This window comes from Lepidothrix coronata, unplaced genomic scaffold, assembly GCF_001604755.1.
Source record: "Lepidothrix coronata isolate B3197 unplaced genomic scaffold, Lepidothrix_coronata-1.0 Scaffold44, whole genome shotgun sequence".
NCBI classification, from domain to species: domain Eukaryota; kingdom Metazoa; phylum Chordata; class Aves; order Passeriformes; family Pipridae; genus Lepidothrix; species Lepidothrix coronata.
This window is the reverse complement of record NW_016690224.1, coordinates 3,373,054-3,392,652: the sequence shown is the minus strand read 5'-3', so window position 1 is coordinate 3,392,652 and position 19,599 is coordinate 3,373,054. Positions and strand designations below refer to the sequence as shown.

The 19,599-nt window shown below is 45.2% G+C and overlaps 1 protein-coding gene across 1 annotated transcript in view; it reads right to left on the bottom strand.

Moving 5' to 3' along the window:
• Nucleotides 1–18,961, bottom strand: part of HIC2 (hypermethylated in cancer 2) — a 72,280-nt gene extending 53,319 nt beyond the window's left edge. Inside the window, exon 1 of the mRNA XM_017814140.1 lies at nt 18,646–18,961. The gene's annotated coding sequence lies outside the window, so the exon portion shown is untranslated. The remainder of the gene's footprint in view (nt 1–18,645) is intronic.
• Nucleotides 18,962–19,599: the final 638 nt, after the last annotated feature.

Genomic DNA, 19,599 nt, shown 5'->3' with positions numbered 1-19,599 from the left:
GCTGACATTAACTGGCAAGTACTTTGCATTCATATGGTATCTTTCATCTACAGACTTCAAAGCATCTGACAGGAGGCAGGCAGGCGTTGTTTCGTCATCCTCCAAGAAAGAAGCTGAAGCAGAGTGGCAAGACCTCCCCAAGAAGGTAAAACCAATAGCAGAAATCTAAATTAACTGATACCCAGTCCTTAAAAATGAAGTCCTCTGCCCCCAGTACAAATTACACATGCCCCAGAGAGCAGAACTCACCCACACCCCACTGAGAACTGCTTGGGATTCTTTAAGAAAGGAAAATTCATTCATGAGAAACTAAACAAACACAGAACACAAGAATCCTCTTCTACACATGGGGAAATGGTGGGGATCTGAGACCAATCCAAATCTGGAGTTCTGTAGTGCTCCAAGGAGGAGTGCTCCTTGAGTGAACCTGCAGAAGCACAGGTCTTCATTCATGAGGAGAGGAAGGGAAACCCTGCTACATAATCTAGCATGTGTTTAAATAAACCTGCTCAGATGAAGATCTCTCCAGAGAAAAACTAGGACTGTAAGAAAGGTTACGGAAATAATTTTTAAAATGCCATCTTAAAGAGAGTAAGCCTTGTTTCAGCTCTTCCCCTTTTTCTTATAGCTGAATAAATGCTGATTGCCTAGAGTACTCAAAGGGTCAGCAGAAACACTTTTTAAAGACAAATTGGGGGGGGGAAATCGCTGCACAGTGCTATTTTAAAAAGAGTATATGGATTCCTCTAAGTTTTGGGAGCAACGAACAAAAAAGGATGCTGAAGGAATCTCTGGAGCAATCAGTCTTTTAGCACAGAGAGATTGCAAGAGAAATATTTTAAAATGCACTCTCTAGTTATGAGATCTCTCATGGCCTGGGGAGGTGGACAATATTAGAGGCCACTAAATCCTAAAGTTTATTTTTCTAAAAGTTTTCACTTCAAATAAAGCTTTGTTTTAAAATGTATGGGGCCAACTGTTAGAGCATTGAGATCCTGGTTATTAGCCAGCTAGAGCTCATGAATTATGTTTAGTGAGAAGTTTATTGGCTCAGTAAACACCATTCCAGTTCCCCTCACTCCTGAACTGTGGAAGCCAAACCAAGAGATATTCAATGCCACATCACCACTAGAACCAGAGCAACCATTAGGTGATTACAGACGTTTTATTTTTTGTAAGGAATTTGCTATTGCATCATTTAATACACAAAAGTCTTTAAATTTACCAAGGCAACACACAAAGAGTAAGTAACTGTTTGGTCCTGTTTACCATCTTCCGGAGCAGGAATATTTGTTTCCATCTCATAACTTTCCAAGTCCACACACTACAGAAATGCAGTCCCTCGAACTCTTAGTAAGGCAGGAGTTTGGCAAGCACAGGGCAAGCAAAGGAGCTTTCTGATAAAACCATCCCATGGAGTCAGGGCAGAGTATGGGACAGTAACAATCTGCATTTGTTTCTTATTATTGCCACTCTGTCTCAAGGAGACTCATAAAAATGGGGTCTATTCTGTGTTCTGAGACTTGGATGTTGTTCTTTTTAAGTTACGCACTCAAGAACAACTTACACCATTATAACTTAATGGCAGATCTGGCTACAACTCAGGTACAACCCAGGTAAAGTACCCATGAGTGCCCAAAATGGGGCCAGGGCAGCCTGAGGTGGCATTGGCTCTGCCTGGCCTTACGCCGCTGTGTGCACAGCGCCAGGAACCAGGAGACCCAAACACAAGGTAAGCATCTCCAGGACCAGCAAGAATGATGTGTAGCTGTGCAAATCCAGAAGCACCTTCTACTTATGTGGTGGCTTTGTCCTGAGCACAGAGCTGTTTTAGCTGATTACCTTTCACTGCCATGAGCTAAAGCCTCACATACAGAGAGTAAGCAATGATCAGTCAGTGTGCAGTGACTTGTTTGTGTGCTTGTTGTTCCAGTTCTCTGGAATAGCTGAAATATGCCAGAAGACTGTACAGGGACTATGTCAGTCCTTGAGGCAAGGAAAGTTAATTTAGTTGGAAGAGTAGGGATGTAAAAGAGAGTGCTGTAATAATAGTAGTCTGTTCTGGTGGCAAAGTAAACTGGGACTGAAGGAGCTGAGGTTCTCTTCCTGGTTCTCTACATCTGTCACACCACCTTGGCCGAATAATGCACCTCTTTGTGTCTCTGCTTCCTCTCTCTCCCCTTTTTGCCTTTACTGTCCATTTAGACCGGGACATTCTGCAGGGAAGAGATTGTGCCTGTACAGCCCAGTGACAGCCTTAGGGTTCTGCAGTCCCTAAACCAAGCATAGTCCAATTTACATAACACATGAAATACATGAAATCATGTATTCTCATGTAAGTGCTCTTTCTGATATTCTGAGAATCACGATGCTAGAATCTGTCCATATGACAAAGAAGAACCTTGGCAGCACAGATCCTTAGTGTCCAACCTATCCCACAAGGGCATGCCAAGGCCATATCATCACACCCATAATGAAGCACCTCTGGAGAGCAGGCACAGTTAAAATTTTTCCAACCCAGTAGTGGTGAAAGACAAGATACCCTTCTCTTTAAACTTAACCCTCTCCCTTCCAAAGAATGCCTGGAATTTCTACTATTTCTTAGCAGAGAGTGGAAGGCAAAGACTTGGCATGGGGCAAGACAGATAAGAGCAGTTGCCTTTTCTAGGTTTTGTTAACTCTGCATAATTGCTTAGGGCATGTGATGGTTAGAGGGAGACACATCTGTCAGAGACAGACTACAAATCACTAGGATAATTCCAAGCAAACAAAATGTAGTTTACAATATGGCTGTGGTATATAAAACACCTCTGTAAAACTATGGTATAATTCAACTGCTGCAGGTTTCATTTACAAAGTAACGATACAGTTTTCCCTCTCCAAGACTGCCATTTAGGATCACTAAGATGTTGAATAAAGTCTTGGCAGTCTTCTGGGACACAGTGAAGGTTGATTGTTGTTGGAACTTTCTCTAAGCAAGCCACATTTAAATACCATGTTTTGCAAAAGGGCCCATATTGCCTTGCATGTGAATTCAAGTTCCTTTACCAGTTTAAAATCTGGGTCAGAGCAATTTGCTTACATTTGGAGTCCTTTTCCAAAGTTAATGGTGTGTGGGATTTGGAGTTGCAGATACAGGACAACCGGATACTCTGCTATTATCTGCTCTGCATCATGCATCTACCATCTACAGTTTTCCTGCTAAGCTTTGTTCATATGTACAACCCACTCCTTCAGCAGTTGCACACTCAGCATCCTAATGATATTATTCTTGGCCATCCTGTTAAACTCACAGGTAAATGCACAGGAGTGGGCCCTGCTGGATTCTCAATACAGTTTTTAGATGGCTCCAGATTACATCTGGCCAAGGGTGGAAGTTTTGATAAGCAGTCATGAAGTCGAGAGCTTTTCTATTCAAATAGGATGTTGACTCCTGCTGACTCTATCTCTGTCACTTCTCTGGTGATAACTAGATTACCCAAATGTACTATGCTCAGGGCTACATCAGACCACCACTTGGAAGATCCAGTTAGTGCTACATACAGCTGCCAAATTGCTGAGCCAAATTTCACACAGGGATCACACACAACAACAGTGACAGTTGATGTTTGTTTCACTTTGCCGTTCAAGGAGGTACTTTTGGATTACTAATATCTTGTATGACTTGGGTGCTGGCTAATTCAGAGATTATTTTATTGTATCATGACAGGCAGCTGTTAGCTGGATCCTATGCCCTCAGCACACGTTTAAGTCTCTGTGATCTGGAAATTTAGGTGTCCAATCCAGAGCTATGGTCCTGCCCATATTTATTTCAGCGTTTCTTGGAAAAAAAAAGAAAGGAAGGAAATAAAAAAGAAGCCCAAAACCACAATACAAATTTGCCACTTAAACTTACTGACAGAACTGACCTGCAAACTACAAGACAGTAACAGAGAATTATGATATTCACACTTTCTCATAGTATTCCTCCAGGTATAGTATAAAAGATTTCCTTAATACAAACCACTCAGGAGTGACAGTCAATGAAATACATTAAATACAAATACTGGGTTTAGGATAAAAATGTGGTTCCTACCTATGGGCTTGTAAAGGAAAAGTCAGCAGAGCCTTACTCTTCTTGTAGGTATATTCTGAAGTTTCATCCCCCTGTTCACAAGCCAGGCAGAATAAAAATATCCACCTACACTAAACCAAAGGGAGCCACTCGTAACCCAGACACAACCACAACAGACATTCTCGACAGTCCTTGGCTTAATAGAACACTGCTTTGTGGTTATACCCACCACTAGGATTTCATCTTGCAAGTTCTAGCACGTTTAATTTATTCCAGGTCATACATCAAATATAATATTAAAATTGGAGATGGCGTTTGAGATTGAGACTTTCTTTTGCAGTTCGAGTAGAGAGAACATGGTTGAGACTGTGGGTGCATGAGCATATTAATACCTAAACACAAACCTGCAGCCATCACTCAAGAAAAACAATTGGTCTTTAAGAGGGGAAAAAAGTTGTAAAAAGAATCAATTCCATTAAATAGCTCTATAAATCAATTCCACCAAAAATCAATGGGAAACTACATCCACAAGGTGCCAAGTAACTCCCACACATCAGGTGCAACTGTCCGTGACAGAGGCCACGCAGCAGCTCTGCCTGCCGGGAATCCAGGCAGCCGAGGGCTGAAGTGGGGACCTGGCACTGCCCACGCTGCCCTCCCACTCCTCCCACAGCACTTCAGCCCTGCCTGCTCAGGGGGAGCTGCTGAGACCCCCAGGAAAGCAAGAGCACTGCTCCCTGCCAAGGCCTGCACACGTGTTCCATGGAGCCCACCCTGGGATCGGCCCCACGCTCCCGAGGCCACGCAGACACAGCAGTGGGCAAGTCCCTCGTAAAAATCAGCGGATGAAAACTCAAGTTTCCTGTCAGAGCCACAGGTCTTACATGCCCATGGCTAAAATGAAGCATTTGGGATTTTCCAACAGGCTTTGTGCCACATCAAGTGTCCCCAAAGGGGAGTTGGCTTATGCACAGATATGGGGAGGGTGGCAGGGGAACATTTGGGATGTGGGGCCCATGAACCACGAGCACACAGTAAATCACACACCAGTTAAACAAAGAACTTGTTTAAGCACAAGTTCATGAGTTTCACATTGTGTCAGTCTTGACAGTTCAGTGACTCCCCAGTGACTGTGCCAGGCCACTGTCCTCTCACTTTCAAAGTGCAGCTCAGTTGCATTTTCACATTTATAGGTGGTGGATGCCCCTTCAGTGACTGGAGAAACCCTTGGGGCTTTCATTTTGTGCTGGCAGCTCTCAAATGACTTTAGAAACAACCCCCCCAGGGCTTTTGTTCTGTGTGGCAGAGCAGAGAGGGCATGGAAGATTCTGGCTTTGTTAAAACCTGCAGAAAAATTCATGTCCTGTGTCTTCCCCTTCATGTGCTCCACGTGTGCTGTCATGTCTCTGGACCATTACAGACACACTCTAAGAAATCCAGACCAAGCATTTTTGCAATAGAAAAACTTGATGAGTTGGCCTCTGCTATTCAGCACTAAGTACCAAACCCCATTTTTTCCTGTTGTAACTGAATGTCAAGAGTAACTGAGTTCAGTTATTGCACACAGAAACACTCATGTCTAGTACTATTCACCTATATTTAAAATAGAGAAAGAGTGCATATATGTGTATAGCAAATAATGAACAATTTAATGAGAAGGCTGAGGACTGTCTGTGGCAGGGATTGAGACAATCTACTGCTTCTCTCCAAGGCTCTGTGACCCAACTGCAGGAGGGATCTGATCTGCAAATTGCATCTTTTAGCAATCAGCACCCTCAACTTACTGATTTCAATGGGATTTGAGAGCAGTTGATATCAAAGCTTTCATCAGTCACAAGTTTCCCCTAGATGTAAGGACATGCCATTCTGGAAAGCAAGACTTTGACATAAGCTGGAGGTTTGATGTCAAAAATAAGTGGGAACTGCACAATCAAAAACTTCAATCTAACCACTGGTATCTGGCAAGACAAAGCAGCAACACATTCAAGTTTGTCTCTTTTGGAATATTCCTTAAAACTTTATCATATGATTCTTCTGCTCCCAAAGAATTAATCAAATATTAAAAACTATACTAAGGGAAGCTGAAGGACGTTCTCAGTAGAACAGCCAGATTTTCCTGCAATTAAGAGTGAATGTTCTTCATTTTGCAGTAATACTTTATTTACTGGGATTTCAGTTTCATACAAGTCAGGAAAAAAAAAAAAGATTTTTGCCAAGTGGCCTTCAGGTATTATAATTGGAAGGGTGTTTGCAGAGTGTTTTGAAACACAGATCCTGTTCTAAAGAGAGTGTCCATGCACAGACAGATGCCACACCAACACTTGCATGGATGTAACACACTATTTGGTGACTCTCTGAAGGTCTGCAGTAGCTCAGAGTGAAGAAATTACTGTTATATTGATGAAGGACAGCCCAAAACATGGTGCAAAGTTTGTGTGGAAAGAGACAGAGAAAACAGATAGGAACAGACACAGCTCAGGGAATGAAGAGATTACAGGGATACAGCAAATATGTAGGAATGGCTGGAAAAAGCAAGTATGTGCACAACTGAGGACCCTGGAGGAAGCAAAGAATCCCACAGGTTAGACAACCAAAGGATAAATTGCAATAAGCAGACATTATGGACTAAGAGTTGAAGCCAGCACAGGGATCTAAAGTGTCAACTTGCATTTAAAGACTATCACAGTTAAAAGCATACACCAAATTGCATAATAGACCAATGAAATGAATTGAAAGAGTAATCTGTGGAAATAGACTCAGAGAGAGGATTGTAAGGATTTTTTTTTTTTAAATCCTGCTCCCAAACTCTTTTATACTCAAGGAAAAAAAAAATCTTAAATCCCATTTCCTGCCACTGTAGGGCTAAAAAGTTAAAACCATATTTCATAGCAGTTAACGTGAAACAGGATTACTGTGCCGACTTGTTCTTAAAGAGCAAATACATTTTAAAAACTAGATTTGGAAGGAGGTATATTTCTTTCTGACAAATCCTCTGACGAGAAGCAGGATGAAGAAAACATATTTTCTCTACGACTTCTGGGGATGAACAGAATTTAAAAGTTGTTGCCCTCAGTAGAATTGATGTACTCTTACAATTGGACTTTTTTTGTTCAGTCATTCACTGTAGAGACTGACTTAATATGAATAATTGTGCTTTTCTTCCCTACTCAGGTGAAGTACTTGCACTCTTCTCAATGAAGGCAAAAGAAATGCTTTGTTAACATTAAGTTTAAAATAAGCCAGGAAGGTCTTATGAAGAAGATCCAATGACCCATCGGAAGGAATAACTTTTTAATACCAGCCAGGGAACTGCCTCCTGAGAAAAAGAAAGATTCAAACCCCTACCCAAGCAGACATGCCAGCCCTCTCTGACACAGCAGTACCACAGTCTACTTGGGACTTCTCTGTGTCAAAGCCTTTTACACAGAGAGCACTTGGGCAACGAGCGTGTGACACACATCCAGCGAGACTCCTCATGTCTCTACTGTTTTCTCTTGAGCCTCTGAACTGTGACCTCAAAGCAAATGAATCTGAGAAGAAAATACATTAATCAGGCATTCACTCAGCCAGGCTCGGGATTTTTAAAGCAGGGATCTGAATCAGCTCTATCACCTCCCACTTCTTTCCTGATACAATTAGTCAGCATCTGCCCCGGCAGCCAACCCGCTGCCTCTCAGAGGGGGGGACAAGCAGCTGCAACTCCCTTGCCCGCTGCTACCTCCTGCCAGGCTGCAGAAACACGGAGAACAGCCTACTGAATTCATCTGGTGAAGGTTAGCATCCCTTCCCTGCGCTCAGGGGAGCGAGAGGAGCTGAGAACAGCTACCACTTCCAGCCCCTTTGATTCCCTGCTCCAGCCCAAGTGCAGGTTCAGACGTGTCCCAGCCACACCTCTCCCCACCTTGGGCCAAGGCCATGCCAGCTCTACACACCTGTTGGAGGCTTCCCCACATTTTAAGGGAATCCCCAGAAGGGGATTTGCAGGTGCTCTGCTCCCTTCAAAGAGTTCAGGCAACAAATCAGCCTGGGAAATTGGACCCACAGCATTCGATGTGGCCCTCTGACCTTTTCCGAAATGTTCTCAGCCCACCAGGCTGGCAGGAGCTGAGAGTTTTGAAAGAAGCACGTGCTTTTAAAATCCAGTTGAATTTTTGCTAGGGAAACTTTACAAAGGCATCATTAGGGTATCCACAGGAGTTTTGCAATTTTAGGTTGCACGTGATTACAGCAAATAAACAGGTGTGCAAGTCAGGGTCGGAAGCGGGCTTCTACTTAAAGCCCACCTCACCAGGCACTTGGAAAATAAATAAACCCCCCAAGCAGTTCTGTTTTACCCAACAGCTCTAAGGCTCCAGGCCCACTCCTGGGGCTGGATTGTGCAAGCTCTTACTCCAGCAGTCACACCGGGTTCAAGCAAAGTGCCTGAGTAAGCATTTGCAGAATCTGACCCCCCCAGCCAGTTATCTATATGGCACCTATTTGTGCCTTGCATTGCAAGCTCTTTAGCCAGGGACATGGGCTGGGAGTATATTGTCTGCTGCAATGTGCTTTATCTCCATTTATAGCATTAAATCTAATTTTTGGTGCCAAGTACAGCATTACCCTTACAATGACATCTATTAAAGACAGTTTTCCCTGAAGACTCTGGTCTGACCAACAACCAGTTTGCACTGTTCATTTTTTTTTATTTTACTGCAAAACCACCATGTTCATACTATTTCTCCACTTCTTTAATTTCAAGTATTTTCTTAAAAAACAGTATGACAGGCACTGAACTACAGAAATCCCACATCCTGGCATTACACTGACTTCACTTGAGATGCTGCCATCCTTCCTTCCCTGAAGATTTAAAAAACTGGAAAATTAAAACAAATTTCAAGCAGCAAACTTGACTGGTTAGTCTCCAGTAATGTGTAAGTTTAGCAGAGGCAGACTTGCTTTCCCCATGCCATCAGCAGCATTCCTGATGGGCACCCAGCCCCGTCCCCCCTCCCAAGGCACAGAAGAGGAGGGGTGGGACAGCAGCATGGCACAGCATGGAGCAGTTCTTATGGAAAAAAAATCTGCAAGTTCCCCTGAAATGCTGCGTCCTGCATGCCTCAAAGGACAGCTGCTACCTTCTCACTTACAAAAACGTGACCCCAGCCAGTCAATCTACAGCACTAATGCTGTCAGATACCCTCCCACTCATCACTTTTGATGGTCAAAGCCATTGTAATGAAGAAGCTTCCCCTCCACCTCAGAAGGGGATGTGCTTTGCTTTTGCTCCAGGAAGGTTTAGGGAGGGTGCTTTAGGTTTTTGAGGTTTTGGTGAAGGTACAACCCAAGCTGTTTTAGATAAACACAGAGGTAGCATGAGTCCATGTGTAACCACAGAGGAAGCAAGCACAAATAGGCAAATGTTCTGAATAATGGCACTCGATGCACAGAGAAACTTGCTTGGACTCACCTGGACTCCTTTCCCCCTTTCTTGTCCAACCAGTTACTGGATGGGGCACATCCCAGGCCTCTGGCATATGGTATTAGATGCTCTGGGCATTAGAAGATAACTACTGATAAGTCTTTTGAAATGGTACAGCTGGTGTCATGTAGCCCAAGTCCCTGTTCATAAGAACTCTCAAAATTTGGAAGGGAGAGGGCGATTTTATTTCCTACAAGTGAAAGAGAGAAGCTGAAGTGCTTCATCAGTTATTTGTGTATACTGGGAGAGGAAGCTGGTTTTTTGGGCTGTGGCCATGGCTTCTGTTCTGTTAGAGAAGAACCCGTGAGCAGCTTTCGGCAAGTCATATAAACATCTCAAAAAAGGTTACATGAAGATGCCAGAGACACAGCTGTAAGTCACCGATTACTAATTATGAAAGCATTTTGAGATCTTTGGCTGGAAAGGATCTCTTTTCTGGATAGGCAGATATTTTAATTCCATACTCCAGTGATCGCTGTTCCAGCAGGACCCTTAAAATATTTTTTCTTCCATGACTATCCTTGTTGCTAGTTACACCTCCATGCAGCTTTTAAAAAACTGCACGATTTCCAGTACAACAGCTCTATCAAATATACTAGTTTTCTCTGCTTTTGGTTCCACTTACAAAGACATTGAATTATTAGTACAGCATTCAGCTTGAAATCCTCCTGCACGATTAACAGGGTGAAATATTATACAATGGGAACTACTACTGTTATTTACTGTTCATTAAATGCTAATGGAAATTCAGCCCATCTTCAAAATATCCTGGCCTTACACAGGCAGAGGTAGAGAGGTACAGACAGATTAAATGATTTTTCCAGATTCAAACAATAAATCAGTGGCAAGAAAATTCTCATACTCAACTCTTTGTTTTAGGCACCAAAATAGAGACTGTCAGAATGAAGCTGATGGTCCTCTGTCCACACTCAGGTCACTCTTTCCCTCGCTCAGGAGCTGAGGAATATCAATTCGGCAATTAAACCCATCGCTTACAAGTAGCAACCAGAAACTGGGAGACCCAGCCCGACTGGAATAAGCCAGCTGACTGCAGCTACTGAAAAGAGGTCCACACTTGGGGAAATACTCAAGACATTCCTTCTCCAAGGCACCACCCATAATAACAGGCCAACAGTCTCAAACACCTCTGCATCTTGGATGGATACGCAGAACCGCATACATTAAACTGCTTTTCTTGGAGCTCATTTCAGAATGCTGCCAGCTTGTAAACAGCAGAGTCAGTTTTGCTGCCAACACAATTTTTACCTAGAGCAAACGGAAGTGCTTTTCCAAGAATTTCCAAGACTGTTGCGTCACGCTGAGCACTGGCATTGCACCACACAACCCGGGGAGGGAAGACACAAATACAAGCTGCTGCTCGGCACACCCTGAGAAGGGTTATTTAGAGGTATTTCTTTATTTCCAGGAAGAGACTCTCAGTGCAAAACAGACCTTCCAAAAAGTCCCAGTGTTCACTGCAGGGGAGTACAGTCTCATTAATACTTTCAGTGCTGTAGCAAAAAGTGAATAATTTTTATAGCCGGCACGTTTCAATTTTCGTTACGCTTTTGAAAGCCTTGTTTGATAAAGTACAGTGGAGACTAAGAAATGTAGCATTTCTGAAGGACTGGAGAGCCATCTTCTCGAGGCTCCTTTCCCCACTGTGGGTTTTGCATAATCCTTTGGCAACTTTACCATTTTGAAGCTTTATTAGAATTATGTGTATGATGACAGCATTTACAGGCTGTTGCTAAGGTCAGGGTCCCATTATGTAAACTTTTAAATATGATGAGCATTTGTAAGATAAATATACAAGACAAACCAAGGACATTGTATTCTCCATACTTTAAAGATGAAGAAAACTGAAGTTGCCTAATTTCCTTCATGACCATAGCATGGAAAAATTAAATCAGGGATAGAAGCAGAGTTCCTTAGAGCACGAGCTTACTCAGAAGAATTAAATGTGGGCAAACATTCAACCACTGCACCAATTCATAAAAGTAAGTGCTTATAACCAAGTTTTCTGGGTAAAAGTTTTCAAGTCGTAATTTACATGACTTTTAAAACACACTCAGCCAAACACCAGTCTGCTGACATCTGAAGAATTACACTATGACTCTCCCTCTCATGCCAAAATTCCCATTATTGAGCATTTTGGTGCTATGGTTCTGAATATGTACACTTCATAGATGTGGACACAGATTTATAGCTTTTAGTGGATTCCCTGCCATCTAAACTTCGTTAGATATTTTCTCTGCCTAGAAGGACATCCACGTTTTAATTTGAAGACTGGGCATAATCATGTCGCTAATATCACGTTACCAAAGAACATTCGAACTGCCTAGAAAAGAACAAAGAGTTTTTTCAAGGACTTGAGAAGTTTAAGCAAAAAGTTCCACGTGAGGACCGTTCTGGATACTTTGTAAAGGTAAACAGAAACTAGGAATAAAAAAGCATCCTTCCAGGAGTAGGGGAAATAAAAACAGCCCAAGTTTAAGTCTCACTATACACTGGCATAACTTCAAACCTTCTTTTAAATGGTCTTGTTTAAGTCAGTCTTCAGTTGTATGTGTTTGCTAGTAAAGTTTTGAGGAAAATCAGTCCCTAAACAGAGAAAGCCACTACTTTCTTGTTTCATCCACTCTGGGCAGTTCACTAAACCATCGTATCAGGAGCCTCTTGTAAAGGGACAGAGAGGCTGTTTTTTTCAGTTTTAGTTCAATAACCAGTTCTTTCAGACTGCAGAAAGCAATTGAGATTTGAGGAGAGGCAGAAGGACAGGAAAGCCTACTGCCCTCCAAATCAAAACTAGGTGTTAGAGACTAGTATCTGCTAGTTCCAAACTCAAAAAAGAGCAACATAACTAAAAAATAATCTGTTCCCTTTTGCTCTAAGAACACTTCCTTTGCTTTTCATTTAAATTGGAGCTGAATAAAAATCACAGAATAAGTCACATAGGAAGGGACCTCAGGAGGTCATCAGGAAGTATTTTGATAAGAAAGTATTTTCTAAATATTTTTATTTAACACTTCAAAATATTCAGGTTTAGTATTAAATTAAATTTAATGCTATATAAGAAGTCCTTTGAGTCACTTCTCAGAAACAAAAACACAGTAAATTACTTTTGGTTTTGATTTGCATGTTAGATCATAGCCTGAATGTGTTAAACCCTGCTTAAGAGAAAATAACATCAAATTTACTTTAAAGTTATTTTTAGTTGCGCATCAACATGTTTTAATAGGTACAAACCAGTGAAATCCAGTCTTTCTGCTGGAGAGTAACTACCACATAGACAAACAAGCAAGCTTTAAAATAAGGTTTCTTGTCGGCTGATTTCAATTCTCAGTTAAAACTGGCAACGCAAATTACTCTATCCTGTTCTTTATCGAACAAGAGAAAAGATTTCCAAACTGTCAAACTGGCTGGTGGCATCTTGACAGCAGATGGGAATGCAGTAAGAGCAGTCCTACATGGCAGTGCCTTTATGTGACTCCTGGAAAACTGAATCCACTCACTGAATGGTTCTTTATACAACGAGAAATGAGCACACATTTAGGGGAAGGAATCTGCTGTACACCCGTGTCATCTTAAACCAGTCCAGGAATGAATGGGACTAGCCCAACATGAAGAGCAGAGTCAGGTTGTTTACCATGAGGCCTCTCCCCAGTCAGTCCATCTTGTATCCCTCTTTAAACCCATGGCAAAAGACTGATTTGAAGACAATTTTATCCTGCACAGTGTTTGGTTCAGTGGGGGAAGGGAGTGGATAGAGCAAACTGATATATTATGGAAAACCATCCCCTTCTCCCTTACCCAGGGGACTGAAGGACAGCGAATGCCTCAGGCCAGTGTACTGACATGAAATGCTTACCACCTCCCATCCAGAACCTGGGCAAGGACAACACTGGCAAGTTTTTCCATCCAGTATCTACGGCTGGAAGATCAAGAGGGGGTTGTTCCTAGATCCTGCATAGATCTCTCAGAACATTCAGCAACAGAAGCAAGAAGTTCACGCTGTTTTCAGGGCTATTCTTACTGTGAGAGTTCCCTGATGACAGTTCTGAGCAACAAACTAACTCCTTGCGCTTCTCTAAACAATTCTTATTGCCAGCTGAAGGCTCAGACCCTTCCTCTCCCAGCTTAGCTGTCAGTGCATGTGTCTTCTGACTTTCTGCAGCCAAGCTCAGCAGTTTGTCTTTTTTCTGTTACAAAGAGAGCAAGTGAAGGAAGCTTCCCACAACAGGTCCATTTCCGAACGCCTGCTTGAGATTTTCAGTTTAAAAGATCACTTTTTAGCCCCTTCAAATCCCCAGGGTGCACATCCGAAAATGTGATATAATACAGATGTAATCCTGGATAAAGTACATTCCCCAGCCCTTTCCATTAAGTAAAATCAGTAACCAGAATCCCTGTTTAGGATTTGTGATTACAAGGATCACCCTCCGCCCTGCCCTGGTCAAACAATACGGGCTCCAGGAAAGCATGAGAGCCGTCATTTCAATAACGCAAAACCCTGTCGCTTCCACTCCAGAACAGCTGACTTGAAGTGCATGCTAGGCTGTGCTTATTAACAAAATGAGAAATCTGATATATAGAAAGAAAACACTATGTGAGGATTAATCCTGGATTGCAGTTTGTGGCCAGCACTGGGCCGTCATCCAAACACAGATGAAAAAGAACAAAATTTCTCCCACCTGTCACTTAGAGCAGGTACAGGTATTGCAATGTTGCAGTCTTCTCCTTTACAGCTATTGTAACAACTCATTTTGTACCAGCTTAAAATTCAGGATTAACCTCACTGTTTCATTTCTTCCTTGTTTTGTGGGAGCCAGCACTGGAGGGTGAATTTTCTTTCCAGGAATTACAAACAAGAAGCGTGAGTAACTTACAAGTTTGGACAGCTAGCACAATACACGTACACTTCAAGGAAAGAAACCCAGCTTAAAACTGGCATCCTGTTGGAACCTGGAGATGCTAACTGAACAAGAAAATAGGACTCTCAGGAACATCTTTTTAACATTGTTTCTGCTGCTTTTGGGAGAAGTAAGCACACTGTCACTGCTGATTAAAAGAGACCTGAGCAAACCAAATGCAGTTTCTTCACCAATGAGCTACTGCACAGCAGAGCAAAATCCCTATTGCAATGCATTGTCCTTGCTTCCTGATACTACAGCAAGACAAAAACCAATTTAAGCGGCCCTAGTGGCTCAATCACTGGTAGTGTGATCATCACGAAACCAAAGGAGAAGTTATCTTTATTTTTTAAAATATATTCTCCTGCTTACGATTGGGTCGACGCTCAGTTGTTGCAATCCCACAGCTGAGCCCTGTTAATTTTTCTCCAAGCCCAGCAGGGAAGGCATGTCCGCTGATGCTGAAATGGTCCCTTCCCATTGAGCTTCGCCTGTCACAATACAGCCAATATAATGGCTATGTCACAAATGTGATTTTGCTTTCTCCCACTCCAACACCACATTTGCTGCAGCACTGAAATGCTGCTTTGTGGCAACGTTCTTCCCTGGCTGTTGTCAGAAGCTGCAGTTTCATTCGTACACTTATCAGTCAGATTTGGTTTGGGGATGGGAAACTTGGGTTTCTGTAGAGAAAACACAACAACCCCATCCTACCAATACCTCTGCCTGTCAACCCACGATATGTTCATCAGGCTGGATGAGAGGTTAAATGCTGCAGTCAGCACAAACAGGAGTTCTGATATGAAGGCAAATGCACCTTGGTTTTCAAACATTACCCCATTTCCCTACATCTATCATCAAAGAAGGCAGCAGGAGCTCAAAGAATAGCCACGTGCTATTTTCTGCAAGGTCAAAGGAATGTACAACATACAGTTTATGTTTGACAGTTCTTAATTACTATGGACTGTAAAGATGCTGAAAAATGGGAACTCTCACTGAAAGATCTGCTGTTCACAACTTCCAATTTCATGCTGTGACCACCAATTTTGGGCTGCGGTGGCTGTTTTACAGAGTTTAAATCCATAACACAGCCAAACTGCTTAGCATTAGGTTGTGTTCTAGTTATTTTAAACAACTAAACAAAATAAACTGAACATGTACCCTCCTGGAATCAGGCCTCTCATCTTCTCTTTCTCTCCTCTCTCTCCCCACCCCTTGTCACACATCGGCTTCTGCCAAACAATTCAGCACTGACACTACAGCACATCACGTGATACCAAGTGCTTCAAGCATCTTGCAATACTTATTACTATCTACACATCCATAAGTCATTCCGCCCAGCAACGTATGTGAATACTAACGTGAGCTATTTCTTTATGTATTAAAGATTTAGAGCTCTCCCGGATCCTTGGAAGAAGCTTTTCCACTAAACACTGAAAAATCATCCCTTTTATGTACGTGCGTCTCATCTGCATTTCACGTAGATTAGGAAGCATGACATAGGGAAAACCTGCCGTATCCTCGGATTCTCCCATTCCTCCTGCTTACAATCCTGTGGCCACACAAGTCTGTCGTGATTAAGCAATGGATTTTAGACACCGGAGAGCAAGGCACTTACAGGGGGTGTCCTTTCCCGTGTTAGAATGGAAAGTAACAAATGTAAGAGGTTGCTTATTCTTAATGCTGATCTCCTCCAGAGCTAAAATGATATGTCAGTAGCAGGTGGCAAGTTTGAAGACACCCCCACTCCTCCTTTTTTTTTTTTAATAAATATAACAAAGGGCACACAGATTTGACCTAATGGGTCAACCATCAAAAGTTAAACTGATTTAAATAATTAGACCTAGAATGTCAGGCACCACTGCAAATAATTGCTCCTAATGCTTTTAGGATTAGATTGCTAATGAAAAGGCGCAAAAAGGAGGCCACTTGCAGTTGTGGAAATAAGTCAATTTTCTTTCCATATGTCATTTTCCCCATGTAGATTTGCTGTGAAATCCTAAGGAGTCATTTACAGCTTTCTCTCCAGAGCCACTGTAGTATATTACAATAGTTCTGAGTCATAAAAAACAGTAATAAGTCATCTTGAAATATTAGTTGTTTATACACTGTATTTATCAGGCACAGCAAACATCTGCTCATAGTTCTGACATTTTCCAATGAAAGTGACTATTGCATATTGTTTTCCCCTTTAATTTGTGGAAAAACATGGGAGCTATTCAAATATAAACAGCATTCCGCAACAAATTTAAACCAGTTTTGGTCAAAGGACAGTTCATTAGCAGAATGTAATTCTGATGCTCTTAACTGGTTTCTGGCTGTTCTCTCAGATTTATTCTAACAGCAGAGTAACATCCTGGGTGATTTCGGTAACCGTCTGCTAAAACACTTGGTTCCATAGATAATTCATTAATTCTATGTAAAGGTGTATACACCCCCGCCCCACTCGCAGATACTAACGCCAAGTTACCCGCCAACGGAAGCGCCGAGGCCACCCGAGTTCTCCAAGGCTGCGGACTTGGCAGCAGAAAGTTTCGAGTGCCCGGCCCCCGGTTGCACATCCGCGCTCCGCGGGGCCGGGCGCGGTGTCCGGCGGGCGCGGATCCCCCGGGAGGAGCGCGGCTGGCGGCCCCGATAACGGGGGGCGCGCCGAGAGCCGCCCGCCGCCGCCGTGCCCACTTCCACCTGGGACCCGGCCAAGCAGAAGTCAATAATTGACTTCCCCGCCGGCTCTCGCCCCGTATCGAAGGGGCCGGGCGCGGGCTGGGCGCTGCGGGCACCGCGGGGCTCCCCGGGCCGCGCACCGCGCAGGGGGCCGGCACGCTGCCTCCCCCGCCCCCACTCCCCCGCCGGCTTGGCTTTGCTTTTAAATGCAACCAGAAAAAAAACACAAAAAGGCCGGCTCCCCCCGCCGCCGAGCTGGCACCGGCACCGGCGCGCCGGGGGATGCAGAGCCCGGTCCGGCTCCGCGGCGCCGCGCACCCGGACCGGGCAGCCGCGGGCAGCCACCAGCCCTCCCGCTTCCCTCAATTGCGATGCCGAGCGCCTCGGCAGCAATGTTGCCAGCCTGGACGTACAATTTAATTTTTTATTTTTTTTTCAAACGGGGTGGACAGCTCTGCGCTGGCCGGCGCGGCCGGGGAACGCGCATTTCCTGCGGGGCACAAAGCCGGCGGGCAGGGTCTGGGAGGGTGCGCGATCCTGCTCCGTCCATTGCGTCCGAGATGGGGACGTAACAAAAGCCAGAGACCCGCAGCGACGGGCAGAGCGAGCGGAGCCGGCGGGTCTTTCCCTCCGCGATCCCGAGCGACCGAGGGGGGCGGCGGGGAAGGGGGGAGCCAGGGCAAAAGTTCACCGCGGTCCCGGTAGGGCAGGGGGTGCTCGGTGGGGCTGGGGCCGGCGCTGGGGTTGGGGGATGCCGGCCTGGCTCGTCGCCTCGCAGCCCGGCGGATGGACCGCGGGCGAAAAGGAGGGGATGCAAGTCCCGGGAGCCCCCTTCCTGCCCTCTCCTCCACAATGCGGCCAGATCCCCGGCACAAACACGCCCCCCGGCACCCCGGGGCTCCGCTCTCTCCTTTCGGGGAAAAAATAAAATAAAATAAAATACGGCTCACTTGCAGGGGCGAGTGGGGATGGGGAGCGGGCGGCTGCTCCGGGGCTGCCCGCGCTCCCCGCCGCTCAGCCCCACGCCGGCCGGCCCCGGCGGGCAGCAGCTGCGGCCCCCCGCCCCGACCCCACCGCCGGCGGGGAAGGGGCAGCGCGCACCCATGCACACACACACACACGCGCGCACACACACAAATGGCACGGGAGGAGGGGGAAAGTTTCCAGCCGCTTCAACCAAATAACCAGCATTTGCAACCCCCAGACAGGCACGGTGGCCGGCACAGCGATGCACGCCCCGGCCCCCAAAGCAACGGGGCAGCGCGCCGGGAGAGCGAGGGCAGGGGGCCCGGGGCACGGACAGAGGGGGGCACGGGGAGAGGAGCGATCTCGGGATTTTTTCAATGGAAGTACCGCCGGTGCCGGGCACGGCTGATGCGGGGCAGGGAACAAGGGGATACCCCCGCCACCCCGGCGACTCTCCCGAGCGGACCCGTGCAGATGGGCAAAGCACCGGGGCTGCGAATAAAGAGCGGGGGAGCGGGGCTGGGCTGCACCGCGGAGCCCGGCAGCGCCCGGCCGCCCCGCGGGACCCGCGCCCCGCGCCGCGTTACCTTCTTATTGCATCTGGAGCAGCAGCTTTTCTTCCCCTTTCCCTCTCCTCCTCTCCCTCTCCTGTCCTCTCGGTTTATACCAGCCTGTTCCTCATCTCACAGCCTTCCTCCCAGCGCCATCTTGCAAGCTTGTGACGTTGGGAGCCGCTCACCCCTGACCCACATTTGAATAGAAGCCAAAATGAAAAAAGAAGAGGAGAGAGAGAGGGAGAGAGGAGAGAAAGAGGGGGAAGAAGAAGAAAGAGCGGAACAAGGATAGGCAGGGAAAGCAGCAGCTAAGCAATTGCTGTGCCAGTGTGGAACAGCATCGGCTCCGCTCCCTTGCCAGCTAGTTTAGTAATAAGCAATTTCCTGCTGTTGCAATAAATGTTGCCGCGACGGGGCTGGGAAAGGGACAGGGAGCGGGGTAATTCCCACCGAGGGACCAGGGCTTCCCCCACCCCGAGCCGCCCCCCCTTCCCTGCCACCCACACCCCGAAACCCAGCCTGGAGCCCGACCACTGCTCCCGGCAACCCAAATACTGCTGCTCCCTCCCAGGTTCTGAGCAATGAAAAAGGCATTTGTTAAGATTATTTCTCCCATCACTGATGAACTCTCAAGTGTGTGTTAAGAGAAATAATACAGATTACAGCTTGTACATGTATTGGAATCTGAAATGAGCCTTATATACAAATTTATGGAACATCCTCATGTATAGCACTATTTGCATATTAGCTTTTTGTCACTCCTGTCTATGTGTTAAGGACTGTCACTGCATTTTGCACCATCCAGGACACAGATACAGACGTGGCCTTTGCACCCACAAAATCCGTAGAATCTGAAGTTTTGTTTTGTGCATTTTTTTTAGTTACTTACCTATTGGAAGCGTATCGGGGGGAAAAGTTACTTGTGTTTTGCATCCCTGGTCCTGCAAGATTTCCATGCATGCTTAACTTGAAGCACATCAGTAATCA